This window comes from Protomyctophum bolini (assembly GCF_963924005.1).
Source record: "Protomyctophum bolini genome assembly, chromosome: 13".
In the NCBI taxonomy this organism is placed as follows: Eukaryota; Metazoa; Chordata; class Actinopteri; order Myctophiformes; family Myctophidae; genus Protomyctophum; species Protomyctophum bolini.
In genome coordinates, this window is record NC_137874.1 from 9,007,794 (window position 1) to 9,020,938 (window position 13,145).

General features: G+C 42.0%; 1 long non-coding RNA gene across 1 annotated transcript in view; it reads left to right on the forward strand.

Annotated features, from left to right (window-relative positions):
• Positions 1–13,145, forward strand: part of LOC308327387 — a 287,480-nt gene that overhangs the window by 205,908 nt on the left and 68,427 nt on the right. The window lies entirely within an intron of this gene.

Sequence of the window (13,145 nt, forward strand, 5' to 3'; positions counted from 1 at the left end):
CTTGTCTCGGTTGGAAGTCATCCTTTTCATAATAGTATGGCTTATTCTTTGGCTCAGGAAGCTTCCTCCCTATAATGCAGATCCTCCTGTGGGCCTCAGGACGCAAGTCACCACAAAACAGATCCTTAACAATTAAATACATCCGGATGAAACCCAAGCTGAATACACATGGGGTACTTTGAAATACCAGCTCAGTGGCCTTGTGGTTAGAGTGTCCGCCCTGAGACTGGGAGGCTGGGGTTCAATCCCCGGCTGGGTCATACCAAAGACTGTAAAAGTGGGACCCAATCCCTCCCTGCTTGACACTCAAGGGTTGGTGGTAAGTCCCTGCGACATACTGTACTAGCGTCGTGTCAAGGGGGTGTACTTGTACATAAAGCTGCCTCACGCTACAGAAACAGGAGATAGGCTCCTGCCCTATGGCTTGGCAAGGCTACTTACTTACTACTTTGAAAGCCTCAGTAGAGACAACTCACTTTTATACCATACCATACCATACCACCTTTATTTACATAGCACTTTTAAAAACAACAACGTTGTACCAAAGTGCTTTACAGTAAAACACAACTTATAAACATCAAAGCATCTCATACTGTGCTTGGAAATGCCAAGGAATAAAGGTAATGTCATGGCAGCTTGAATGTCTTTCTGTTCTAACTTTTTATTTCTATGTCCTTTAGGTTGGAGCTGCATTCTACCTGTGGGGAGGTGTGTCCTGGTGATTACCTGGCTGGTCCCCATCTGGCAATCACCTGGCTGGCTACTTATACCAGGCTGTGACAGCACGCAGTGCTCAGTGATAATTCCTCTTCGGCCAGTGTACACCGCTGTGCTTTTGTACTAGTACCTGCCTGCCAGCCTGACCACCTCTCCATGCAGCTCCAACTGAAGACCTAAGTATATTATCTGCTTTGGAAACTGGGACTTTATGTTTTTTGGACTTGAGTTAATTTTTGCCTTGAACTTTGCCTGAAGAACTTCTGTGTTTTGGAGTGAATAAATACTCTGGATTTTCGCATCATACCACTTTTCCTCGTCTGATCTGTCTGCATCTGGGTTCCCTGTCTTCCGTGACAGGTAAGTCTTGAGGCGTGATTTAAACATCTGGAGGGTGGGGGCTTGTCTTATGTGCAGAGGCAGCTCATTCCAGACTCACTGACAGTAAAAGCTCACAATGCGACAGCGTCACGTCTCAATGTTTTGTGAGCTTGTAGACCTGCGATTCTAGCTGAATGTCAACAAATCTTTGCAGATTTGTTTGCTTATTCCAAAGAAAATCACACCCCTGTGAAGTGAGGGGCGCTCTTATCATCGTACATCATCATCATGCCGTAAAATAGACACTGTGTCAATTTGCTCAGACACTATGACGTAAAATTCTCTATTCATTGTCAATGGGAATTTAATGTTTGTGTAGGACACTTTTAAAGAAATTAGAGAAACTGTCGGATGGCACTTACTGACAAAATCTGTCTTGGAAGAGCCACCCATCGACTAATCTAATATACGGCAACCTTCCCCGTGTTTCTTCACTAGTCCGATCTCGAAGAACACAGTTTGCCGGCCACTGCTACAGAGCTGACCATGAGGTTATATCTTCCCTTCTTCTCTGGAGTCCTGCTTCAAAGCAGACCAGAGGTAGACAACGGTCATTCCCTGATGTCATCGCTAGGGACACATCAGTAAGCAGGAACTAGGGATGGCAATAAAGGACCGGAAAGTCTGGCGCGCACATTGTGAAATCCATGATCTCGACCGTGGTCGAAAAAATGATGATGAGGACAAAGTTTGTGGACAGACACCAAAAGTTGGAGGAGCTATAGCGCCCCTCAAAAAAAAAAAGAGAAAAAAGAAACTGCTTATTATGACATGCCCAGAATTGGGATGCTATACGGTTGATGTGGTCAATATAATTGCGTAATTCCTGTAGCACATCGTTAAAGTTTCATCACCCATTATGATTTTTGAATAACATGTTTTGCTGTTGTACATATAGGGGCGACAGTAAACGGGCAACCCTCCGTCCATGGCTGATCCGCCTTCATTTAGAATATGTACGTGTCACAGTCACCCTATTGTACATTTGTACACTCTCTGGATTTTTGATTAATTGGCTGAGCACTTGACACATTGAAAAACAATCAAAATGATAAATGTATTTACACAAGAAAGCCTGAAGAAAGCCTGACACTATTTAGTGTCAGTTTGGGGGCCCTTGACATGAACAAGTTTGGGAACTACTGATGTAAGGGATTAACTTATAAAAAGTATAAGTATGTGCATAATATCCATTTCAAGAAAATGATACAGTACAGAAAATGATAAGCGCATCTAGGAGCCTGTGTGTTAATGAGTGCATAACATACACACAATTGCATACCCCCCCCAGTCCCCCCCGTATAGCTGCCAATAATTGTCACTTAAGTGCTTTTAAAAAGAATACCTTAGCATTTCCTGAATTTCCCTACATGTCTCACGCAGTTCGTTCCACGCAGGTGGTTCCTGCAAATTAGCATGGAGCCGCATTTATAGAGCCCATATTAATATAATGCCTGATTTGGTTGTGCGCCGCGGTGTCACGCACAGAGAATGGCCTCACAATGTGTCACATTGCATATCACACAAATAAGGCGTAAAGCATTTATTTGTATATAAATCAGGCCATCTCAGGCTGAAAGTGGCCGTTTTCCGGTTCTGCAAGTACCCAGCATTGCCCTGTCTGCTATGCCGAGTTTCTCGTGTGCAAAAGAGGCATGTCTGCATGGATGCACTCACGGAAGCTCACATGTCCAACTCCCACAATGCCATCTGGCAGCCACTTCAGAACATAGAGGTGCGTGTATTGTCTCTCTGCTTGCTTGTCGACGATTGTTGTGCATGAGTGCGTGACACCGTGTCCGTGAGGAGGTAACCTAAGACCTTGGTATGGAAAAGTATCTTTTTAAGTAACTTTTTATTCACAGTAAAATGTTGAAGGTTAACTTAACTCTGGGGAGTGTCCAAATGTTTCCGCCACACCATGCATATGACAAATGAACACCCACAGTAAAATCCTAGCTCAGGGAAGAAACCGTGGAGGGGCTTATGCCAGAACCTCACCGTTTACATTGAGTACGCACTGAGCAGAAAGAAAGGACAATGGGGAAAAAATGATTTAGACAAAGCAAAGTTTAGTTACCCATTTTGGTCGGGTATTTAATTAACATAGTAGGGCTTCTCAGTAATAGGTAGTAAGTTGCTATTGCATTGAAAGTATAAGGATGTCTTCATCTTCAAACAAATAATATTAGATTGTATGCTTACATTAGGATTACACTTCCCATGCAGTGACTGTGTAATGTGATGTCAATAATACCTCAGTTTGTTTGCGGTGGTCTAATATTAGCCCTGACTTGTGTTGTTTCCCCTGAGGACGGTGCTTTTCTGCTACGAGGGAATAACGGTATTAATAGTGTTATAAACACACCGCCATGTGCCAGTGAGTTAAACTGATAAGCGCACGGGGGGGACATTACCCGTCATGTAGCCCATGACAGATTCGCCCCGGAAGAGTTGATTACTTGAGACACATCGTGGTCCCTTGAGGGGAGGGGGGGGGGGGGGGGAGGAGAGAGAGAGAGAAGTCACTTTCATTATAATTGAATTATGCTTTCCTTTCTATTTATTTCACTGTCCCAAAGCCTTGGCTTCCCTTAAGCCCTGGCAGCGGTCTGAATAAGAATTGTATAAGAATATTAGTAGTAACCCATGTTCCACCCCAAGTATCCCCTCTGGTCCCGTCTGGAACTATATCCCCTCTGGTCCCCTGCTCTGTGTGTGTGTGTGTGTGTGTGTGTGTGTGTGTGTGTGTGTGTGTGACTGTGTGTGTGTGTGTGTGCGTGCGTGCGTGGATGTTGACTATACTGCCCATGGAGAATTTTGTGTGACAAAAGCTTTCAGTTTGCCCGTCTATCATCCTGTAAGACGTGAGACATGAGGGATATAAATACCCTGCTTTGATACCCTGGTCTCCATCCTTCACCAGTCGTCTCTCACGTGGGGCGCACACACACACACACACACACACACACACACACACACACACACACACACACACACACACACACACACACACACACACACACACACAGTTCCCCTCCCAGCCCCCTATGGAGACGGCAGATCAGTTTGAGTGCTGCTTTGAGTGCTTTGCTCTCCCTGACTCTGATAAGGCCGTCCACATATATGTAGGAACGGCCTGGACCATTCCCAAATTGGTGGACCAGCGTATAATGTAACGACTTTGCACAAACTTGTTTGCTTGCTGAGGGCGCCACTGACTGATATATACAAGATATACAGGGTTTTTAATGGTATTAGATTCTTCCTCTGTATTTGGTCGACGTCCATGATTTATAGTGCGTTGTCTTGACACATTGTAGAGCCTGTAACAATTACGATATGTATACTGTGATGCCCAACATGACCCACTTGTAAAAACAACTGGTATTGCACCTCCATCGAGCACCCATGGTTGATTCTCTCTTTGTAACTGAATTCTACGTTATACTATATTTTAACAAACCTCTGTGACCTGAAAGGGCTTATGTCACAGGCCTATGAGAGTTTAAACAAAGTTGCACATTATTGGAGATGTATTTCAAATATTAATATTTTCTCTTTTCTTGTATGGTTTGAGGGTTTCATGGGCTATATAGTTTGTAGTATTCCCTCCTTTACACTGAATGGAATTCTGACCACGTTTACACAAGGCTTCAGTTGTTTCCATTGGCTGGCCATCTTGATCTGGAAAAATATACCCCCAAAACCTCAAACCCAATTTATCTACAGTATAACCTATAGCCTTGGAGGGAGTACATTTTCACTTGGCCATCGCGTATGGGAAACTGTGGGATTTTACCCTTTTTCTCATTTGTGATATTGAAAAGGTATCAGATTTTCTATACAGGACAATAACGACAATAAGTATATGAAAACAGTACCTTCCACAACTATTGTTACAGTACATACTGTACAACATCCTAAAGGAAACAAATCTGAATGACATGACTCGGCAGAATTCCAAGTATTAATATTATTTAGATTCACTGGGTAATGCTTTATATCACCTTGGCAGTCTACCAATATAACGTCTATACCTCTACTGTACCTTATAGTAAGAAGTATTATGTTAATAATTTAAGCTTTCAGAGTGAATAGAAAGTGATGTTTCAAAACAACCTCGAGCTCATCAAATTAATTTGAGTTAGACTGAAGATGTAAATAAAGTTATCAATAACAAAATGGTCAATCTATAGATTGAGGATTCACAGCTGGAGAAGAAAAGTTCATTGTTTCGTTCTAGCTGGACACTATTTTGACAAGCAAGGAGCAAGCCGTAAAACATGTCAATACTGTGGCCTATAGCCTACTGTATACATTAACCACATAAACCCACAGGAGTTATTGTGGTTGAAAGCCCCCAACGGGTTGAGAGCTAGTCCATCTGCTATTTTCTGCTAAAGCTTTCCCCACAATACGGATGCTGGGGTTTAAGTGGTTAACAAACCAGTAAGAGAAAGTCACCGTCTACAGTATGGCGGATATCTATAGTGTGGACATTTCAAATTGCTTATTAATTTAGAAAGACTTCAGGAATGCCTGGATTTATTATGCTGACTCTGACTTATATTAAGCCTCTTCTGTTTCTTTGTTTGTTCTGTAAAGCACTTTGCACTGGATTCTATATCATGTTATAGGTGCTCAATAAATAACGTGTATTGTTATTATTACTATAGATTCAATCAAAAATGCTGCACTCTGTTTGATTAACATGGCACAACAGTCAAAAAGTAAATGTAGGCTATGGTATTAGGAGGAACACATGGTTTGCCTGAGGGCCAGGGCAGCAGAAGGCTATGCTTATGTACAGTCTGCTGGTACAGACACTGTATATCTGGGGGCTCGTCATAAAGAGGCCACCGGTTTACAGTGCTTGTACTGCGGATGACGCATCTCAAGGTCGCATACGCCGGCTGGACTGAACAAAGTCATATCCCAAGTTTTCACCTCGATAAACTTGATTGATCAGGGGTTCTTTAATTACTTTTTTTTAATTTGACACGTCTACAGCGGCGCGAGCATGTGGCAATGACAGCGGGGGAACCAACCGGTGCTGAGCTGCTGAAGTGTTGAGAGGATACTTCCTGATGTTTGATGGCATGTGGATGTTGGTGACCGGTAGTACCTATTGATTCCTGGTGATAGGTGAATGGTTCAGCTGTCACCGCTGTAAGCTAAAAATTAAAATAGAATTGTTGGTGTGGAATTGACACTTGACCTCTACTACTACACTACAGTGGTCATCATCATCATCATCATCATCACACATCATATTTCAATGTCACACCTTCAGTTCGATGTGCTTTCACATTATTTAACAGATATGTCATTATTATATATCAGTTGATATTGTGTGATTTATATTTTAGCATTACTTGGTCATTAGGATAACTTGTAGATCGGCTATTATTGATGCGCGACATCGGCGTACGACGAAGTACAGGCTTAAGTATAAGTGCTGGAAGTCAGAATGTCTCTCACCACTTCTATTATTCAAAAGAAAGAAACAATGGAAAAAACAAAATATTCAACGCAGTCTGTATTATATATATTATATACGTACATGCGCAGGAATGTGCATGAATGTGCTATTTCTTTCTTACATCAAACTGGAAAAGCCTGGTGCATAATTTAGCTGTGTTTTATCTCTCTCTTCACTCTGGGAGACATGACATCACTGTCTTATGAAACTGACCGAAACTGACTGACAACTGACTTTTCAGTCAACTTTAAGTGCATGCGAGAGAAATTAGCAAGCGGGTCTATGAAAACAAGCCCAAAAGAAGCGACTATAGGCCACATGATGAGCACTTCAATTACGTTGGCAGATCTATAAGCTTGTGCGATGCGTTGTGACCTTGTATATATCTGCCATTTTAAAAGAGTATAGGAAAAAGAAACACAAATCTGGTACTGCCATGGACAAATACACATTACTTTGGGGGTCCCTGATGTTTGAATTCCCCTTTTGAATTTGCCTCTCTTCTAGAGAGAGTTATTATTTTCCACCCCTTTTTTAAAAATTGATTATCCTGCTGTATATACTGTAAGTGAATGCGTGTGAATGCATGTGAGCAAAACACGTCCGCAAAACTGGTTCTGGCCCACATCAAGTGACCTTTGACCCCAAAATGAGTTGGACACCACGTACTGATCTAAACCAAGGGGTGACGGGTGAGGGTCCATTGAGTCGCAGGCGTGGAGAACATGCCAACACAACGACATATTCGTATACATTCTAGAGTTTATTACACACACACACACACACACACACACACACACACACACACACACAAACACACACAGATAATTATATACAGTATAAGAACAGTGGATCTATGACCTCCTTAGCAGATTATGGATAAGAACAGAATGAGCAGAAACAAGCATGCATCTCATATCACAATCCACACGCTCCGTAGAGGTTTTGGGAGTCTTTTTTTAATAATGTTGAGAACTGCAGCAGTATAGTCAACCAGACGAACAGATGCGTTCTATATTCTTTATCTGTAAATGTTCCTTTTGCAGTCTTGCAAATTGTTTTCAATTCGAATGAATTCCTTGATATAGTCAGCATTCCCTCTGCAAAGCCATCTTGCGAGTCTATAGTTCATTTGTATAGGCTGATTGCTGTAGAAAGAATTTCATTCCCTGGGAGGGATTGGATATTAAGAAATCCAAAATGCAGGTCGATTTTCCTGATATGCTTGATATCTTCTATTTCTGTTAACACATTCACGGAAAACCTTATTTCCTTCCCGGGTGTGTTTTATTTGACTATCAGACCCCATCACGCGGTTCATCAGCCTGCCTGCCTTGTGTGTTCACTGTTTGACATATCCGTGCACTTTAACAAACACACACACCGGTACAAGACTGTCTCCGTTTACAGTGCGTTAAAAAAATAACGGAGGAGTATGATTTATTGCCTGTTGCTTGTGGGCCACCGTCCGTCCGTGCGGGCCCCTGGTATAGCCTCCTCGGGCCCCTGGGTGAGCCTGTGTGTTAATCAGGGTCTGGTTAGGGGTTAAGTGTCTTGCTCAGGGACACTTTGACACGTATACTGTGCGAGCAAGAGATCAAACTGGCTACCTTCCGATTCCCAGATGCATGCCGCTCTAGCCACTCAGTCACCCAGGATACAAAAGGTCTAACCCAGGTCCGAGACATTGAAATCTTCACTATAGACTGAGGCCTCTCTCATTGACTGTTTGGCTGTACAGTGAACCATTATGATTGTCCAACTGGATATAACTATAGTCTCTGACTTGGCTTGGCTATTGTTCACAAATGCATCCAATTTAAAAAAAAAATACATTAGCCGTCAGCTATACTTATGTATAAGGTTTGTGTCATGTTTTAATTATTTTGTCTATCGTCACATTGTTTTCTAAAGCTCTAGTTAGGGCATGTATTGTATGAAGCCAAAGCTATTAGAGGTCATTACTTCCTATTCTATCCATAAGCACTAATTTCCTGGAAGAGAGACAGTTCTTGTTGGAATAGCCTCTCTCTTAATAGCCCTATACTTCATGGACACAATGCCTGTGTCTGGCTGTGGCAGCAACGATAGCGACCATTCTCAATAGCCGCACGTGCGTCTGTCTGTCAACCATGTTGTGGCGTTCAATGTGGCGTGCCTGCAACGCGTTAGATTGGTTATTTTCTGAGCATAAATTAGGCACACCTGTGTAGAAGGTAATTTTGCACACCTTTAGTGAATAGTGGGATACATCTACAGTAAGTACATAATTATGTTCAGGAGAACAGGAGACCTTTTGTTTGTTAATATCCACTCCTTGCACATGGCGGTATACTTTTACTGTATAGTTTGTTTTCCAGTTCAGGTTAAAAGCACAGGCATAGAATAAAACATGGCAGTCTTATTTACTGAAGCGACACTGCACAGCACACCCAGAGCCATGCATGTGTAAAGCCTGGCTGTGCACGGCACACCCCGCCATGCCAATGTGCCTGAGAGTGAGATAGTATTGGCACACCTAAATCTAGCGCCCACAGCTGTGTTGTATTATGCTACATCATGGTGTAGTAGTATCAGGGTCAGCCTGCCATGTGTATATAATACCCTGTTGTAGTTTGTTTTACCTGAACTGTCTGGAAAACAAACTACAGAATCAGTCTAGGGTTACTTTCACCCAGCCTATAGGGTTTCAGGTTTTCTTTTAAGTGGTTAAAATGTCTTACTGGACTACTGCTATTATAAGCGAATAGTAACTTATTGTACAGTACGTGTTGTTCGGCAGCTCATTGTCTTCTTGATGCTGATATCTATACCGGGTCTGGCCCCTCGTTGTTATTGTCAGGGTGATTTAAATAAACAATTCCTGCAACCCTATATATATATACATGTTCTGTAATGTAACCTCGCGTCACCAGGCTTTCCACCTCGGAGGAAAGCCTGGTCTGTGTTCCAAAATGGCCGTGTGAACCGGTCGGGAGCGGATGGTAATTTATGTCATGTTGTAGTCTTGTTTTGTTGTAGTCATCACATCAGGCAGGAAACCACGAGGCGGAATAAGAATTCCGCCATTCAATTCCGTCTTGTGGCTTCCTGCCAGATGACTATAAATCATTGACTATAACATGACGAAAGTTACCGTCCGCAACCCGACCGGATCATAAACATTGACCTTATTGATAAAGATGTATCAATAAAAGGACATGACAAGGTCCAAAGATGCGTAAGAACATCCTCATACAGTGTTCCAAGGCACAGCCACTGTCCGGAGGTGCATGTACAGTAAATGAGCACGACTGCAGCGCTGTAGACTATAGAGACTTTCTTTTTAAATACAAGAGACAAACATGACTTGCTCATGTAAATTCCACCCCAGTAAACTGAAAGTGAGCTTCAGAAAAGAAAAAATAATATTATTCTATACTGTAGATATTTATTTTATTTAATCCATAATTTAATCTGGAATGCCAATATTGAGTATAATACTCCATGATAGATTAACCATTCGAATGGAATGATTAATTCTTTTTCATTTTGATTATCTCTAGTCACTATATAGTCATAATAATTACACATTATTGTCTCACATTATTCGTAACTTTTCCAAATTGTGACTAAAGAGTTCTGAATAATGTAATATATACAGTACCAGCACATGATTTAATGTTCCTGTAAGTGAGCAAGGTCTCAAGGGGGGATAGTTCTATGAAAAATTCACATTTTCACATCTGGAGCTCCTCGTCAGACTGACTTTCAAGCAGGTTTTAAAGGCCATCCATCAGCTCATGCTTGGTTAATCAATGTAGCTGTAGCTGTTGTGTGTGTGTGTGTGTGTGTGTGTGTGTGTGTGTGTGTGTGTGTGTGTGTGTGTGTGTGTGTGTGTGTGTGTGTGTGTGTGTGTGTGTGTGTGTGTGTGTGTGTGTGTGTGTGTGTGTGTGTGTGTGTGTGTGTGTGTGTGTGTGTGTGTGTGTGTGTGTTGATACTGGGTGAAAAAATGGGTTGCAAAAAAAAAGGAATGTATCTACAGTACTCATTTATGTAGCCTATACTTACTTCAGTATAGTCTGAAAAGCCATTACAATGCTGACGAGTGCATGCATAGATAAGATTTTGCCTATATATCTCAAGTCTATATACTTATTAGTCATCGTTGTTGTGGATTTAATTGTCTATTATTATTATTTTTGTATTATTATTATTATTATTTTTCTTACATTTTTATTTTGTAACACATTTTTTCACCCAGTATCAATTATCTATTGTAATCCTGAGCACTACACACCTCTGCCAACCTGGGGGGGGCAGCGGACTGACCTCATGCTTCCGTCTATGCATGAGGAGTCCAAACTGCTTCTTTTCACCTGACAGGGGAGAGTTTCACCGGCCGGACGTAGCGCGTGGAAGGAACACGTTATTCCGACCAGTTCCTTTCCCCTCCATCAGGCGCCCCGGCTGGCCAAGGGGTAGGTCGTTTTTAGAGACCAGGATTACTGCATGTTTTTGTGAGGGTACCTACCCTATAGGCGGGGACACGGGGAGAACATGCAAACTCCACACAGAAAGGCCCTTTCACCAACCCCGCCTCGGGTATGGGCACTGGAGGAGAGAACAAGTCCCCGCAGCCCCCACAGCGTCCCCAGCGGGAATCGAACCCAGGACCTTCTAGCTGTTTATTGTATTATCTATTGTATTATCATTATGCAAGGAATCCATTTATTGCAAATCGTTTACTTGAGGTGAACTGAATGTTTGTGATTGATGTGAATAGCATGGCATGGTACAGCCCAGGGGAGTATATATAGGCAACCTGCTGCTCTAGAGCCACATGTGGCTCCGCTTCATCATCATCACCTTTATTTATACTCGGAAATACATATCGAGGCCAAGCCCTCATTTTCAATGTAGAATACACAAAATACACAAAATACAGTCAAAAAAACAATACATCAACACAACCTTATAAATCAGGATAAAATTACAAAGGAACATTATACAGAACAACCATCAGTATAATAGATCAATTAAAGCAGGAGCAATCACTGTGAAAAAAACCGTTCTGGAGCATTCCTTTGAACTAACCGAAGGATGGCATGCAGGGAGCTCCGTTTGAAAGAGTTTTGGAGTTCATTCCACGAAGTTGGACCATTGACAGAAAAAGCTGTCTGGGCCTGAGGAACCCTGAGCCTTAAGAAATCACTAGAGCGGGTCTGATGGGTGCTACTGTTCAGTTCCATCATGGAACAAGTATAGTCAGGGAGCATCCCAGCAATGGCTTTATATATAAAATTAGGTGCCAATGCTTATATATCTCGCCTCTCAGTCAGAGAGGATAAACCTGAGTTCTCATGAAGTGCACAGTGGTTGGTAATGGTACCATAACTATCACTAGTAGTCCACCACAAGGCAGAGTGGTACAGTGTCTATAGCCTCTTTAAAAGTGAAGGAGCAGCAGACCTATATAAATAATGTCCCCGTAGTCCAGGACTGCGAGGAACTCAATAATAGCTTTTTTTACTGGAATTTATTGCTATACAGAAAACCTAGTTTTTGTCTTTGGAGACAAGATCAACAATATGACATTTAAAAGAAAGTTTATCGCTTGGGAAAAGCAGTATGAAAAGGAATAGGAGGTTTTCAGTATAGGCATAAAGTTATTCTTTCATTTTTATATTGCAAAACAATGTTTGCCTATACACCGGATAAAAATAAGAAACAATTTAAATGAAGGAAAATAAAGAATGTATTAATGCTAAGACATCTTTGTTTGTTTTCACCACCAATGCTGCTGGCTTACTGGTATTGATTTGCTTTTGAGAAATTAGCGAACAATAAAATGCAATATTGAAAGACCAGGTCTGTGTCTCATAGGACGGCTGTGGGCAGTTCAGAAACCGTCTTCCAGTGACATCATCGATGGGGAATACAAGCTAATAAAAACTGCAGGCTTTCTAGTCCTGAAAAGTTCCAATGCAAAAATGGAAGCCATCGTTCTCACGATAATGAAAATCTAAATATTTTTGTAAAAATTGTTTAAAAAAAAAACTCTGCCTAATGATGATGTCACTGGAAGAAGGTTTCTAAACTGCCCACAGCCCTCCTATGAGACACAGACTGAGTAGGTAAAAATCGTGCCATTTTTTTCATGATTATTAGTGAGGACCTATTATATGAAGATGGGTTGAAAAGTGGTGAAGTGGTCCTTTAAGGCAAAACATACATATAAGGCAAATATTTTGCGGCTCCAGATAAAGAGAGAGAGAGATAGAGACCTGGGGGTGGAGGGGGGAGGAGGGGGGAGGGGGGGGGGGGTGGTGGGCGGGTTAAGCAAATAATTAACCACCCTCAACCTGGCATCCCTATTTTTGGGCATGCCGTGCCTGCCATATGTTGTGACAGTTGTGGGCTTGTGAGACACCATCATGACGGATGGTATCAATATATAGGGCTTGGCTTGATTGATTGAATTGCATCATTATTGAGGACTTGGCATATGGTGAGAAAGGCTGGACTTGCTTCGGCTGTGAAGCCTGTGATTTATGGCTGGGAAATCAAATCACGAAAGCCT